Here is a 15,777-nt window from a genome sequence, read left to right as displayed (position 1 = left end):
GGTGAAGACTACTTTCCCAGGCTCCCTCTCAATAGGAAGCAGGATTTTTTCTCCTCCTACCCCACCAAATATGTAATGGCTTAAGGTGGGACAGGTACCCTCCTAGCTCCCACTGATATGGCCAAACTGTTTCTCCTTCTTTCTTCTTCAAAAGCCCCAGTTCCCTGAAGCATGTGCCATTCGACTCTACCACCTGCTATTCCCTGGAGTCATTTTCAGACTTCCCATGTTCTTTCCTTCACGCACCAAGGAATTTAGTGCCAAGTTCTGCCTTTCCCTCTTCCCTCCTCTTGGTATCATTTTCAGTGATGTTAGCTTCCACGTGGATAATCCGTCCAGCAGTGAACTCTCAAATCCTTTGTCTCCACTCTTGCGACTCTCTTTCCTCTGCCACACCATAAGGCCCACACTCATGATCATGCCTCAGCCCTTGTCATATAACACTGAATGTACCACCCTAAAGGTATTAAATTTAACATCTCACTCGCCACTAGTCCTTTGTGTCTTCCCAGCACACTCTAGGATACCTACTTCAACAACTTTCCAACGTCATAAACCACAAATCCACTGACTTTATAATGTTTTTATTACTCTTCATCCCCTCCTTCCTTACTTTGCTCCTTCCCACCTTAGAGTCCAGGGCCCATCATTAAAATAATCATATTATTAAATTACATAAATTATAACCAGAGATTTTTGTTCCATTTTATTCAAACAACAAAGCAATATCCCTGGTTAAACACAATTATTCTCCTACTTAGCCCTGTCACTGAGTGCTGCAATGATTGTTCATATTTTAACTTCATGGCTGCTAATCTAAAACTCATACTTTTCATCTTGTTTATGTTTTCCTTTGCTGTGCAAAACCTTTTAAGTTTCATTAGGTCCCATTTGTTTATTTTTGTTTTTATTTCCATTTCTCTAGGAGGTGGGTCAAGAAGGATCTTGTCTGTGATTTATGTCAAAGAGTGTTCTGCCTATGTTTTCCTCTAAGAGTTTGATAGTGTCTGGCCTTACATTTAGGTCTTTAATCCATTTTGAGTTTATTTTTGTGTATGGTCTTAGGGAGTGTTCTAAGTTCATTCTTAGGGAGTGTTCTCATTTCATTCTTTTACATGTAGCTGTCCAGTTTTCCCAGGACCACCTATTGAAGCCGCTGTCTTTCCACCATTGTATATTCTTGCCTCCTTATCAAAGATAAGGTGACCATATGTGCATGGGTTTATCTCTGGGCTTTCTACCCTATTCCATTGATCTACATTTCTGTTTTTGTGCCAGTACCATACTCTCTTGATTACTGTAGCTTTGTAGTATAGGCTGAAGTCAGGGAGCCTGATTCCTCCAGCTCTGTTTTTCTTTCTCAAGACTGCTTTGGCTATTCGGGGTCTTTTGTGTTTCCATACAAATTGTGAAATTTTTTGTTCTAGTTCTGTGAAAAATGCCATTGGTAGTTTGATAGGGATTGCATTGAATCTGTAGATTGCTTTGGGTAGTATAGTCATTTTCACAATATTAATTCTTCTAATCCAAGAATATGGTATATCTCTCCATCTGTTTGTATCATCTTTACTTTCTTTAATCACTGTCTTATTTTCTGCATACAGGTTTTTTGTCTCCTTAGGTAGGTTTATTCCTAGGTATTTTATTCTTTTGTTGCAATGGTAAATGGGAGTGTTTCCTTAATTTCTCTTTCAGATTTTTCATCATTAGTGTATAGGAATGCAAGAGATTTCTGTGCATTAATTTTGTATCCTGCTACTTGACCAAATTCATTGATTAGCTCTAGCAGTTTTCTGGTAGCATCTTTAGGATTCTGTATGTATAGTATCATGTCATCTGCAAACAGTAACAGCTTTACTTCTTTTCTGATTTGGATTCCTTAATGGGAGAAAATATTTGCAAATGAAGCAACTGACAAAGGATTAATCTCCAAAATTTACAAGGAGCTCATGAAGCTCAATATCAAAAAAACAAACAACCCAATCCAAAAATGGGCAGAAGACCTAAATAGACATTTCTCCAAAGAAGGCATACAGATTGCCAAAAAACATATGAACGGATGCTTAACATCACTAATCATTAGAGAAATGCAAATCAAAACTACAATAAGGTATCACCTCACACCAGTCAGAATGGCCATCATCAAAAAACCTACAAACAATAAATGATGGAGAGGGTGTGGGGAAAAGGGAACCCTCTTGCACTGTTGGTGGGAATGTAAATTGATACAGCCGCTATGGAGAACAGTATGGAGGTTCCATGAAAAACTAAAAATAGAAGTAGCAGACCACCCAGCAATCCCACTACTAGGCATATACCCTGAGAAAACCATAATTCAACAAGAGTCATGTATCACAATGTTCATTGCAGCTCTATTTACAATAGCCAGGACATGGAAGCAACCTAAGTGTCCATCGACAGATGAATGGATAAAGAAGATGAGGCATATATATACAATGGAATATTACTCAGCCATAAAAAGAAATGAAATTGAGTTATTTGTAGTGAGTTGGATGGACCTAGAGTCTGTCATATGGAGTGAAGTAAGTCAGAAAGAAAAAAACAAATACCGTATGCTCACACATATATATGGAATCTAAGGGGGAAAAATGGTTCTGAAGAACCTAGGGGCAGGATGGGAATAAAGACGCAGACCTACTAGAGAATGGAGTTGAGGATATGGGGAGGGGGAAGGGTAAGCTGGGATGAAGTGAGAGAGTGGCATGGACTTATATACACTACCAAATGTAAAATAGCTAGCTAGTGGGAAGCAGCCACATAGCACAGGGAGATCAGCTTGGTGCTTTGTGACCACCTAGAGGGGTGGGATAGGGAGGGTGGGAGAGAGATGCAAGAGGGAGGGGATAGGGGGATATATGTATATATATAGCTGATTCACTTTGTTATAAAGCAGAAATTAACACACCATTGTAAAGCAATTATACTCCAATAAATATGTTAAAAAATAAAAATAAAACTCATACTTATTGCTATCCAGCTGTTCTGCTACATTTCCCTTGTAAACAATATCCCAATATCCAAGACATCTGAGTATTTCACATCTTCTCTTTTCTCCTCTTCCTTCTCAGCTGTGGAATTGAAGCAACCCAACAGAAACTCCCTCATCTTCCCGCCACCAACTACAGTCTACCAGAGTTTTGCCTCTTCTTATGACAGCATCAAGGTGTCCCTATTCCTATCACAAGGCAACACCTCCACCTGCACTCTGGGCCCCATCATCTCTCACCAGCTCAAAGACTGTGTTTCAGCCCATATCCCCTGTCTCCCCTGCATCATCATAACTTCCTGTACACTAGGTAATTCTCACCAACATAGAAACTGACTCCAAAATATCCCTCAGTTAAAAACCCTCCCTTAGGAGAAGTAGCCGCAGCGGTGAGGAGAGCCATGGGTCAGGCAGCCAAGGTTTTACAGCTCTTTAAAACACTGCACAGGACCAGACAACAAGTTTTTAACAATGATGCTATGGCATTGGAAGCAGCCAGAATAAAGATAAACGAAGAATTCAAATGTAAAGAAGTGAAACTTCTCCTAAGAAAATAGAAGAGCTAATAAAAATAGGTTCTAATGTTGAATTGATACTGGGAACATCTGTTATACAAGGTATTCACACAGACCCCAATACGCTGAAATTGGTCCCTAGGAAAGACCTTCTTATAGAAAATTTGCCATATTGTGATGCACCAACTCAGAAACAATGAATTTTTTTAGAATAAAATTAAGGCTTTGTCATTTTTAATTTTAAAATATATAACTCTGGCTAAACTCCTGGAAATGCAAATATTTTTCTCTGAAATGGCATACTGAAAACGAGTGCATTAGAGTATAGTTTCATAATTTAAAAAAACAAAAACAAAAAAAACCCTCCCTTGACTCGAGGTCTCTCTCTGGCTCTTTCCCTCATTTCCATTCCCTCACATCACATTCTCTCTTCCTCCCATTCCAGTCAAGTGTCCATCCCATCGCTTCCTCGAAGCTCCATGCTGCCAAATACAGCAATTCCTTTCCTTGTTGCATCTTACTCTACTTCTCAGCAGGATTTGACAGAGCTGATCATTACTGCTGAAACACTGGCTTCTAAGACATCATAATCTTTTGGTTCTCCCTCTACTTCTCTGGCTACTCTTCAGTCTTCTTTGATGACCTCTCTTCCTCTACGAGACTTCTAAACCCAAGTTTTTGCCCTGGGCCTTCTTCCCTTCTCTCTCTCTTTTTTTTTTTTTTTTCGGTACACGGGCCTCTCACTGTTGTGGCCTTTCCCGTTGCGGAGCACAGGCTCCGGACGCGCAGGCTCAGTGGCCATGGCTCACAGGCCCAGCTGCTCCGCGGCATGTGGGATCTTCCCGGACCGGGGCACGAACCCGTGTCCCCTGCATCGGCAGGCGGACTCTCAACCACTGCGCCACCAGGGAAGCCCTTCCCTTCTCTATTGATTGTCTCTTCTGGCTAAGTTAATTCAGGCCCGTGCTATTAAATCCTACCTCTAAGCCAATAACTCTCAAATTTATATTTTCTAGTACTGTCCAGACTAGTATGTCTAACTGTCTTCTCAACAACACTACTTAAATGTCTAATAGGCCTTTGAAACTTAACACATCCAAAGCAAGACTCTTGACTTTCAACCCAAGTAAATGGTACTATCCAACCAGTTGTTCAGGCCCAAAGTCTAGAAGTCCCATCCTTTTCTCCTCATTCCCCACAGCTAGCCCATTAGTTGAATCCACCCTTTTCCCTCTATTGCAATTATACCATCCTAGTCCTACTCGGTATCTATTTCCTAAACTATTATAACAGTGTCTTAACTGATTTTCCTAATTTAATTCTTGCCCTCTTATAATCCCTTATCCACAAAGGGACCACAGTGATAATTTTAAGTCATAAATCAGATCATATCATTCCTTGCTTAAGCCGTCCAGTAACTCACCATTTATCTATCTTAGATAAAAGTCCAACTCATTATTATAGCCCACAAGGCCCTATATGACTTGTTCTTGCTCACCTTTCCATTTTTATCTCCTTTGGCATCCGATGAGTATTTCACACATACTCCATTCTTTACTGCCCCTGAAACTTTTGTTCTTGCCTTTTCTTCTATCTAAAATGTTCTTCCTCCTGATCTTTGTGTCTGTCTCCTCTATTTCCTAACAATTTTGTTCATTTTTTATTTGTGGCAAATATTCACATAAATGAGTTTAAAACACATATATATTTGACTCTATATTGTATTTAGATCAACCATGGGTTTATATAAGTGTTAAATTTAGTTCCAGCAATTTAGATCATCCATGAATGCAAGTATGATTTTTTTAACATGAAACATAATTTAATATAGAAAAGTTAAAAATCTAATGAAAGAGTCATATTGGTTGGAAAATATATTTTTTAACTTTATTGGGGATCATTGATTCTCCTTCCACTTAAATATTATACTGTGTGAATCAAGCACTTTCTCAAAACACAGAATGCCCTTGTTAAAAATTAAAAACTGAAGTGATAGGAGCAAGCTCAGAATTGAGAAAATACTTTGACTTGAATAGAGCAATGTGTTTGTTGTACTCTACTTTGTTATGGTTTGTATATAAATATTCCTATAAATAGTTCAGAATTAAAGCATTTGACAAATTTTAACACTACAATCAATTTTTCTAATTTACTAATAAGTAAATTTCTAATTACCAATAAATAAATTTCTAATTTTCTAATAAGTAAAGTTAATTTTCCTTATCACTATAAAAATTTCTCATGGAACTCTATTCTACTGGTGGGAGACAGGCAATAAACAAATGCGCATATGGATAATAATGTCTGATAGTGATAAAGCCATGAAAAAATTTAACACTGTAAAGTGATGTCAAGTGGTTGGGAAGTGGGTCTAATTTACACAGCAGTGGCAGGAAAGATCTCTGAAGAGATGACGCGAGTTCTTTAGTACCGATAATTGTGTTGTGAAATGATGTATTCAGATCTTCAAGTGATTTGAATACTGTATCTTTATTCATTGAATATCTAGTAGTGAGTTTTGAAGAAAAACAAGAATTTGAATGAAAATGTTAAGAAAAACAAAAGCAAAAGATAAGCCTACCTCAAACCATTCTTGAAATATGATTGTGCAGACTTTCCAATTCAAAGAAGTAAAAAGTTACTTTAATAAGTTTCTGAAATGCCCAAATGAATCAGGGTAGCCATCCCATTCAGAAGCCTCCCCATTTAGGTTTCTACTGCTTCTTATTTTATGTGATTCAAATATGACTGTCCGGGACCTCCAAGGAGCAGCAGTTCTTCCTCAAGAGCAGGGACCATTCATCTTTGTCTTCCTACAGCCCTGCACACCTCTGGGCATATCATAGGTATTCAATATTCGTTTAATCAATTAATCAATCAATCTTCTTATCCTCCAATGTCAAGCTAACCAAGTTCCTGACATACAGAGGCACTAAATGAATGTTTGTTGAATTAACATGTTACAAATACATCATTCACCTGAGATTAGACAGCAGCAAATCAAAAAGAACATTGTCTTTGAAGACAGACAGGTCTGGAGTCTAGGGAGCCCAGCTCCATTCCTCACTATCTATATAAACTTAAACAAGTTAAGTAATCTTTCTGGACTTCAGATTCTTCATCTGTTACAAAAGGATAATAGTTTACAATGTGCTGTGAAGATTTAAAAGGCAATGCGTGGAGCTCCTGCTAGAGTTTCTGACCCAAGGTAAGCTCTGGAATAGCAACAATAGATACCACAGTGCTGTTATTGTTAAGTATCTTGTACATATTTATGCCTTGGGTGCCCACAGATATAATTAGTAATGATTATTTTCATCACTGTGGGCACCTGGAGTACTTATGAGATTTTCCTCCAAGCAGAGCAAAACCAAGAACAAATATTAATACTCCAAACACTTACTCTCAGTCTCAAAGACTGAGCAGAACAAGACATGAGAGTCATCTCTCTGGCTAAGTGCCTCTGCTAGAAGCAAGCTGATGAGATATGCATAAAATTAGGGCTTCTCCCAGAGAACCATAAGTTGTAGATAGGTTTCTTCTCAGAAAAGAGTTATTCTGTTGGCATTTTTGAATGACAATGGTATGAAATTACAATACAAAAACAGGTGTTGTTGTTATAACATCTTTTACAACTGTTTCCTTTTTTATTTCCATATATAAAGGATTTTTATTAATGCATGACTCAGGCCATAAACCTTAGCACCATCCTTGACTCTTTTCTTTCTCTCATACACTACATCTTATCCCTCAGGAAAATCTGCTGATCCCACTTTCAAAATATAATCAGAATCTGACTTTTCTCACCACTTCCAGAGCTATAACTTGGTTCAAGCAGCCATCATTTCTCACCGGGATATTGCACTAGCCTCCAACCGATCTCACTGTGTCTACCATTGACCGCTACAGTCTATTCTGGGCACCACAGTGAGAAATACCATTTTAAAACTTAAGTATTATCACACCACTCCTCTGCTCAACACCTGCATGGCTCGCCACTCAGCATAAAAGACAGCATCCTCTAAACGGCCTACGAGGCCATCCATGATCTGGCCCCTCACCTGTCCAACCTCCTTTCCTACAACTTCACCCCCACTAACTGCCGCAGACACACTGACCACTTTGCTTGCCCAGAAACGCAAGAGACAAGTGTCTACATTGTGATCTCTGCTCTACCAGCTCCCTCTATCTAGAAAGTTCTTCTCTCAGATATGTTTTAATTTGCATTATCCTAATACTTAGTGATGTTGAGCATCTTTCCAAATATGCTTATTGCCATTTGTTCATCTTCTCTGGAAGAATGTCAAGTCCTTTGCCCATTTTTGAATCACGTTTTTTGCTATTGTTGTTGTTATTGAATTGTAGGTGTTCTCCATGTAGTCCAGATACTAATTCCTTATCAGATTTTTCTACTTCTACAAAAAGTCATTGGGATTTGATAGGGATAGCATTAAATTTGTAAATCACTTTAGGTAGTGTTGGCATCTAAACAATGCCAAGTCTTCCAATCCATGAACACAGGTGTCTTTCCAATTTATATGTCTTAATTTCTTTCAACAATGTTTTGTAGTTTTCAGTGCACAAGTCTTTTACCTCCTTGACTAAGTTAATTCCTAAGTATTTCATTCTTTTTGATGCTATTTTAAATAAACTTATTTTCTTCACTTCCTTTTCAAATTGTTCATTGTTATTGTACAGAAATGCAGCTAATTTTTCTAAGTTGATTTTGTATCCTATTAATGTGCTGAATCTGTCTATTAGTTCTAACAGGTTTTTTTGGTGAAATTGTTAGGGTTTTCTTCATATAAGATCATGTCATCTGCAAATGGAGATAATTTTTTTTCTCCTTTCCAATTTGGGTGCCTTTTCTTTCTTTTTCTTTCCTTGTTGCTCTGGCTAGAGATTCTAATACTATGTTGACTAGTAGTGCCAAGAGTGGGCATCCTTGTCTTATTCTTAGAGGAAAATCTTTCATATATTATATTGACCTAATTTTCTTCTATTCCAAGTTTGTTGAGTATTTTTATCATGAGGGAGTGTTTAATTTTGTCAAAAATTTTTTCTGTATCAATTGAGATGATCATGTGATTTTTTCCCCCTTCATTCTGTTGATAAGTCCCCTACATATGAACCTTCAAGTTGTAAACTTTCAAAGATGCAAACATGCGTTCACATGTCCAGTCATGTAAGTTATTTCACGTGTCTGGCATACATTGTCATGTGTGTGCATCCTCTACAAGTGGTTGTGCTTTTGTGTACTTTACTGTATAGTACTGTATAGAGTACAGTAGCACAGTATCTTTATTTCAAGTTAGATCTTCAAGAGGACAACTTCACTGAACTCCTTGCTGTGCAACACGAGCTTACTAATGAAGACCTGATGGAATTGGAGGCCCAGAGAAAGGACAAAGACAGACAGGAGGAAGAAGTAACTGAAGAACTGAAGAGATTCATGATGCAGAAAATGGCAAGGGGATTTTCTTTATTTCAGGAGGCACTGTTAGTTTTGAGGCACAGGACTGGAACGTAGAATGGTACACGAAGCCTGCAGCAACCGTTCAGAATGCAATCCAGTGTGACAGTGTCATCTATGACAAGAAAAAAAGGGCTACTACCCAGACATCACTGGATCGTTTTTTCAAGAGGGTAGATAGAATTGAATCCAGCAAGGAACCAGAACCTGTGCCATCAACATCAGGCGTGAGTGAAATTGCAGCTTGCCCTCCATCTCCTATTGCTGATGATCCTTCAGCTCTACCATCTCCCACCTCCTCTCCCTCCTCCAGTCAGTAACTCTTCTTGCCTGTTCTCTCGATGGCAGCCCCTGTATGCCAGCTGTTGTACTGTACTACTGTACTTTTCAAGGTACTGTACTGTAAGATTAAAAATGTTCTTTATTTTTTGTGTTTTATGTATTGTTTGTGTGAAAAGTATTATAAATCTATTACAGTACAGTACTATATAGCCGACTGTATTAGTTGGGTACCTAGGGCTACCTTTGTTGGACTTATAAACCAATAGGACTTACGAATGTGCTCTCGGAATGGAACACATTCATATGTAGGGGACTTGATATATTACGTATTACATTGATCAATACTGTATGTTGAACCATCCTTGCATTCCAGAAATAAATCTCACTTGGTGGGCTTCCCTGGTGGTGCAGCGGTTGAGAATCTGCCTGCTAATGCAGGGGACACGGGTTCGAGCCCTGGTCTGGGAAGATCCCACATGCCACAGAGCAACTAGGCCCGTGAGCCACAACTACTGAGCCTGCGCGTCTGGAGCCTGTGCTCCGCAACGAGAGGCCACGACAGTGAGAGGCCCGCGCACCGCGATGAAGAGTGGCCCCCGCTTGCCACAACTAGAGAAAGCCCTCGCACAGAAACGAAGACCCAACACAGCCAAAAATAAAAATAAATTAAAAAATTAAAAGAAGAAAAAAAAAATCTCACTTGGTCATTATATATAATCCTTTTAATGTGCTACTGAATTAGGTTTGCTAGTATTTTATTATGGACTTGTGCATCAATACCCATCAGGGATATTGGTCTGTAGTTTTCTTTTATTGTAGTGCTTTGTCTGGCTTGGTATCAGGGTAATGCTGGTCTCATAGAATGAGTTTGGAACTGTTCTCTCCTCTTCAATTTTTTGGAGAAGTTTGTAAAGGATTAGTGTTAGTTCTTCTTTAAATGTCTTTTAGAATTCACCAAAGAAGCCACCAGGTCCAGGGCTTTTCTTTGTTGGGAGGTTTTTTACTATTGATTCAATGTCCTTATTAGTTATAGGTTTATTCGGGTTTTCTATTTCTTTGTGATTCAGTCTTTGTAGGTTTTGAGTATCTAGGAATTAGTCCATTTCATCTAGGTTATCAATTTGTTGGCATAAAATTGTTCACAGTACTCTCCTAATCCTTTTTATTTCTGTAGAATAGATAGCAATGTCCCCACTTTTATTTCAGATTTTAGTAATTTGAGTCTTCTCTTTTTTTTATATATATATTTTTTTATTAGTTTCTGCTTTATAACAAAGTGAATCAGTCATACATATACATCTGTTCCCACATCCCTTCCCTCATGCATCTTTTTTTTTTCTGACTCAATCTAGCTAAAGGTTTGTCAATTTGGGTAATATTTTGAAAAATCAATTTTGGTTCCATTGATTTTCTCTACTGTTTTTCTATTCTTTATTTTATCTCTCAGCTATAAACATTTCCTTCCTCTGCTAGTTTTGGGTTTAGTTTTTTTCTTATGAATATAATTAATGTAAAATTTTTCTTAATGTCATCGCTGAGCTTCCCCTCCCCAAACACCACAGTGCTTTTTTATGGTACTTTTCACTACTTAGTATTATTCTTATTTATGTAGTTTTTTCCTCCCCCTTCCAATCTGTAAGTTCATCAAGGCTAGAGTTAATGTCTGATTCATTTTTGTAGCCCTATAGATCAATACTTTGATCACAGGGATAAGAATTTGCAGTCATTTAGTGCCTACTTACTATATATGAAGTATTATGCCAAGTGCTTTCCATACATAGTCTCATTTAATCATTACACCGTATCTCTGTTTTACGGATAAGAAAACTTAGGCTTAAAGAGAAAATAATCTGCAAAACTCATATGGCTATTAAGTAACAGAAACAGGATATAAACCCAGGTCTGTGTGAACACAAAGACCATGCATCACTATTAAATTATACCCCTCTTACTCATTTATTGATGCAATCAATATGTATTGATCATCTATTATATGTACCCAGAACTGTTCTGCTATTGAGAATACATTAATGAATAAAAGAGACAAAAATCCTTGCCCTATCAAGCTTATGTTCTACAGGGGGAGAAGACAACAAAGGGCAAGGTAGTGTCCAGTATTAAATAAAGTGGTCTGGGATAAGCAAAGACTTGAATCGGGAGGGAATAGCTAGAGCAAAGACCATAAAGCAGGATGAGGCTTTTGGATCCACAGACTGCCAAGGAAGCCAGTATAGCTACAACAAATTGAGTGAAGGAGAGATTAATCGGAGAGGAGAAGATCAGAGAGATAACAGGGTAACAGGGGTAATGGGATAAATTTAAGTAAATGTTTTTATTATTGTAAAATATTTCATGTATTTAAAGTATATTCAGTGTGTAATACATTTATATATTTTAAAGAATAACCTTAAAATGAACCCTTTTGTACCCACCCTATCATTAGAAAAATTTGTGTGCCACTCCCCTTCTAAAGAGAATAATTTTTTCTATTTTTTTATTATCCCCCTACAATATATTATTTAACCTAGCTTGGTTAGAACTTCTATATTAATTGAATCAAACTGTATGCATTTTTCTGTCCATTGCTTCTTTCAATCTATATTTGGTTTTGAGATTCATTCTTACTTATATTTGCAACAATACCTCATTAATTTACACTTCTATATTGTATTAACCCATTGTGTGAAAAATACCACAAGTTATCCATCGTCCTGTAAATGGACACATGGGTTTTCTCCCAGGGTTTTGCTCCTATGACCAATGTAGCTATGAACATTCTTGTTTGTGTCTCCTGTGAATACGTATAAGAGGTTTTTTTTTTAAGTACTTGAGGAGTGAAATTCCTGGGTCATGGGGAATGCACGTGCTCAATTTTGCTGGGTAATGTTTACTGTTCTCCAAAGTGATTTACATTCATAAGCATTCTGAACACATAATAAGCATTCAATAAATATTTGAAGAAAGAAGGGGCTTTTTACATCTTCTACTTAATTTTGGAATAATATTAGACTTACAAAACAGTTGTAAAGATAATGTAGCATTTCCCTATACCCTCCATCCAGCTGCCACTAATGTTAGCATCTTACATAACCACGGTATATTTATCAAAACTCAGAAATTAACACTTGTACAATGCTATTAGCTAGACTACAGACTTTACTTGGGTTTCACTCGTTTTTTTACTAATGACCTTTTTCTGTTTATGGATCCAAGCCAGAATACGACACTGCGTTTAGTTTTCATATCTTCTTAGGCTCTTCCAATCTGTAACAGCTTCAATGTCTTTTCTTCTTATGCATAACCTAACTTCTAGACAGTACTTCTAGAGAGTACTAGACAGATATTTTGTAGACCGTTCATCAGTTTGAGCTTGCAGATGTTTTCTCATATGGATTTGGGGAAAATATACCGCAGAGGCGAATTAGCCTTCTCGCTGCATCATATCAGAGGGTACTTGATGTTAACATGAATTATTACTAGTGAAGCTAATATTTACTAGGGCTTTTTCACCGTAAAGTTACTATTTTTCCCTTTCCCATACCCTGGTCATTATAAGTAAGTCACTAAACCCAGCCCACCCTCACAGGAAGGGAAATTAAACTCCACCTCCTAGAGGACCATCAAAGAATTTGTAGACATGTGTTAAAATCACCACAGTAATTAATAAATATTTGGGGAGAGATATTTGAGCAAATATCCTGCTTCTTAATATTTCAGCCATTAATTTTAGCATTCATCCATGAATCTAATCTCCAGCAATTATTACTGTGGCATTCTAGTGGTCTTTTTTCCATTTCCCTCATTCCTTCTATATTTACTATTTGGAATTCTTATGTAAGGAAGATTTGTCACTTCTCTACCACTTAATTATTTATTCAGTCATTTATTTCTATCAATATGAACTTATGAATATTTTATTCTTCAGGTTGTAATTCAGTAGTATTTATTATTTATTTTATTGCTTTAATTGTTCCAGCTTTGGCCATTGGGAGCTCTTAAAATTCAGCTCCTGTGTTCTTTTGACATGTCCTACTCTTCTTTTTTTCCCCCTTGCTTTTACCACAAAATGTTTCAGGCTTTTCATGAATTTTCCCTGCCCTGGCTCTAGGATCAGCCATTTCTCTAGGGAATCCTAATTCAGAAAGGACAATTTTTAAAGTCAATTTCCATATGTTATAATGTGTGATTCCTAGACTATTCCTATGCTATAATTAATGCTATAACTAACTATAGATTTTCTATAATTAAGGCATGTATATTATAGTATTCAGGATAATAGACCGTGTTAAAATGGAACATGAATCCAGCAACAATGCTTCACCCTTTTTTCTGTTCTAGCACTTACCTATATCATCTCTATGGGTCCTAAAGAATATAAAATTTCATGATTCTACAATGAAAAGACAAAAGGCAAAAGATGCTCCTATGAGGCACTTTTCCTTGGGTCACAGAACTGTTTAATTTTGCTAAAAATATATGTAACCCCTAGTTGACCTCTATTTCATCTTTTCTAGCCCTCCCCTAGTTTAGCCCTATTCCTTCCATTTTATTAACAATTTTTGAATAAAATTTTCTTTGTTTTGCTGTACCAAATTACTACACCAATAAGGTAATAAAACCATAGAACAATGAATTCTGCTAATTTATAAAATCTATATCTTCTTTTTTTTTTTTTTTGTGGTACGCGGGTCTCTCACTGTTGTGGCCTCTCCCGTTGCGGAACACAGGCTCTGGACGCACAGGCTAAGCGGCCATGGCTTATGGGCCCAGCCGCTCCGCAGCACATGGGATCTTCCCAGATCGGGGCACGAACCCATGTTCCCTGCATCGGCAGGCGGGCTCTCAACCACCGCGCCACCAGGGAAGCCCCAAAATCTATATCTTCTTGACATTAATATAATATGATCTACTGCTGCCTAAATCATTAGTCACCAAACACTTTAAACACTAGAGCAGTAGTTCTTGACAGAAACGGTTTCCCTTGCCACGAGGGGATATTTGGCAATATCTAGAGACATTCTTCATTGTGATAACTGGGAAGGATGCTACTGGCATCTAGTGGGTAGAGTCCTTGAATGCTGCTAAACATCCTACAGTGCACAAAAGGCCTCCACAGCAAAGAAATGGCTGGCCCAAAATACAATACACAGTTGAGAAATCCTGCACTAAAGGGACTTTCAATTTTCAAATTGGTTAAATGGTTAAATAACAGATATTTTTCTCCCAAACTCTTAAAGGAAATATTAGCAAATACCAAGGTCTATCTGCACTAAAATGTTGAGTACAATCAAGGATTTTCTGGAAGAATCAGATGATAGACTATGAAGGATCCACTGTAGCTACAAAACACCAAGAAAACAAAAATGGAGTTAAAAGTTCAGGATGCATCTTAGCTCATTCCATTTTGAATAAGTTATTTATCTGACTCAGCCAAGGCTCAAATGCATCAGAAAAAATAAATTGTTATGTATGTGGATTATCAGCGAGTTTGCACTTTAAACCAAAGCAATAATGGTTTTCCAGCTAACAAGATAGGATTCTAGTGTGATATAGGTAAGAGAATTTGGGGCCAGGAGATAGAAACTAGGAGTCTGGCCATGGCTTCATCTCTTGCTGACTATGCAACTTAGAGCAAATCATGTAGCTTTCCTGGGCTCTAGTCTCCTTATCTGGAAACTTTCCTATCAAAGTTGATAAATGTGATTGCAAACACCTTCCTTATCTATATCAGAGGGTCACTGTGAGAATCAAATTTTTTAAATGCACCTTTTCTTTACTTATTTGGGTACTGATATCTTATCATATTATCTTTCTTACACTGCATATATAAGGTTTTGAAAAGAACAATGCCTTTGGAAGACCAATGAAAAGTGGATTCCTAGAGAGAGGAGGTTAAGCATTACCACACAGAGACATTACTGACCACTTACAATTGACTAATTTCTTTTCCTCATCAAGGATCCCATTGGAGTGTGAAAACACATTGAAAAATGATATCACAGATAAGCCACAAACTGGGAGAAAATATTTGCAAAACACATTTCTGAAAAAGGACTTATTTCTAAAATATACAAAGAACTCTTAAAACTCAACAATAAGAAAACAAACAACCCAATTTTGAAGTGTGAGAAGATCTACACAGATACCTCTCCAAAGAAATTATGCAAATGCCAAATAAGAATGTGAAAAAAACCTGTCAACATCACGTCATTAGAGAATTACAAATTAAAACAGCAATTGCAAATTAAAACAACTACATACCTATTAGAATGGGTAAACATTTTCCTTAAAACTTACAATACCAATTGCTAGCAAGAATGTGCAAGCACTCTCATTCATTGCTGGTGGGAACGCAAAATGGTAATGCCACTTTGGAAGACAGCTTGTCAGTTTCTTACAAAGCTAAACATAGACTTACCATATGATCCAGCACTCACACTTCTAGGTACTTATCCAACTGGTTTGAAAACTTAAATCCTCACAAAAATCTGCATGCAAAT

General features: G+C 37.3%; 1 pseudogene across 1 annotated transcript; it reads left to right on the top strand.

Annotated features, from left to right (window-relative positions):
* The first annotated feature begins 3,384 nt into the window (after positions 1 to 3,384).
* On the top strand, positions 3,385 to 3,722 carry LOC308608049 (complex III assembly factor LYRM7-like; annotated as a pseudogene). Its single transcript has one exon. The product of its transcript is annotated as a complex III assembly factor LYRM7-like (transcript).
* Positions 3,723 to 15,777: the final 12,055 nt, after the last annotated feature.

The sequence above is a fragment of the Mesoplodon bidens genome, assembly GCF_964165515.1.
Source record: "Mesoplodon bidens genome assembly, chromosome: 20".
NCBI lineage: Eukaryota > Metazoa > Chordata > Mammalia > Artiodactyla > Ziphiidae > Mesoplodon > Mesoplodon bidens.
Note: the sequence above shows the minus strand (reverse complement) of the source record. Positions and strands in the feature narration are given on the sequence as shown.